Genomic DNA, 1,666 nt, shown 5'->3' with positions numbered 1-1,666 from the left:
AATGATAATAATACAAGAGAACCTTAAAAAAGTATTGCTGTGAAAATGCAATGTGTTTTTAGAGAGAAATTCTCATAGAAAATTTTTTGGAGTGAAAGATGTTTTAAATGGGTTGTATATTCAAATACATAATAGGAAACATAATTTGTTTCTTTTAAAAATAATTTCATTTGAACTTCATGTGAATTACTCTTACCTCTCCAATAATGGGAACACACATGATCAGTTTATTTTTTTATTTATTTGTTTTCATTAATTGTATTATTATATGTAGTTGATATACACTGTTAACGTTAGTTTCTGGTGTACAACGTAGTGATTGCACAAGTCTATGCATTATCCTTGCTCACCACAGATGTAGCAACTGTCTGTCACCATAGAAATCTATTCCAATGCCGTCACTATGTTCCCTGTGCTGTGCCATCATCATCAGTCTCTTCCAAGGCCTTCTTTTACTCTCTTTCTACCTTTCTTCTGTATATCTCAACATCGCTCCTATTTCTTCTTTCTTCAGGGAAGTGAAAATTCTGGTGTTCTTAAAATATGTGTTTCTCATTAATCTTAAGTATACTGATTTTTTGGGGGGCTTAGGATTTGGAGATGAATTTATAATAGAAAACTATTAAGTGTGCTTATTAATTACGTATTTGTTTATTGTAGAAAAGGTTTGAAATTGAAGTTGTACAAATGTCACTGGTTTATAAATCTGATGTTATTCTTTGTTTACACTTACTACTAATTTTTAATCATCCATCCATGTTGCTCCACGCAAGTCGATGTCATTCTTTTTTGAGTGTTGTTCAGTTCCCATAATGTGCGTTTGCTCTTTATGTTAAGCAGTCTAGGCCCCAGTGACCCATAATTAATTGTTACCAAAAATACTGTTGCTGTCAATATCCTTGTACACTTCTCCTTGTAGACTTATACTAGGTATACGTGGAGGATTTTTTATTCAATCAAAGCATATAAAAATATTTAATTTCACTAGAAATTACCAAACCTCTCTCCAAAAGTTTTATAAAATCTCACTAGAAATTCCTATAGTTTCTTTTTTTCACATTCCTTACACCATTTGTTGTTATCTCTTTAAAAAATACTATAAGGAGGTAAAATAGTAGGTATTATTATTATATTTTTAAAGATTTTTTAATTTATTTGAGAGAGAGAGGACATGAGCAGGGGGAAAGGGGAGAGAGAGAGAGGGAGAAGCAGACTTCCCTCTGAGCAGGGAGCCCAATGTGGACTCGATCCCAGGACCCTGGGGTCATGACCTGAGCCGAAGGCAGATGCTTAACCAACTGAACCACCGTGGTGCCCATATGTTATTATTTTAAATTTAATTTTCTCACAGTTAGTGAGCAGTGTTCATATACTGTTTTACCATTTGTGACTTTTATGCCATGAATTACATGTTGACATCCTTTACCTGCTTTTTCTATTAATTTTTGTTTTTCTTGCATATTCGCAAAATCTCTGTGCATATTTTCAGTATTAGAGTCCTTTGTTGGTTAGATTTTGCTAGTATCTCCTCTCGTCTGTTATAAAACTCTCAATTGTAGTGTCTGGTGTCCATTATTCAATGGACATCTTTTAATTTGATAAGTCGAACTAGTTTTCTATGAATAGCTTTTTTCTGTGGATCTTATTTAGGGAACATTCCAAAAGA

Source organism: Ursus maritimus, unplaced genomic scaffold (assembly GCF_017311325.1).
Source record: "Ursus maritimus isolate PB19 unplaced genomic scaffold, ASM1731132v1 scaffold_268, whole genome shotgun sequence".
Taxonomy (NCBI): domain Eukaryota; kingdom Metazoa; phylum Chordata; class Mammalia; order Carnivora; family Ursidae; genus Ursus; species Ursus maritimus.
The sequence above is the reverse complement of the archived record's forward strand: the minus strand, read 5'-3'. Positions refer to the sequence as shown.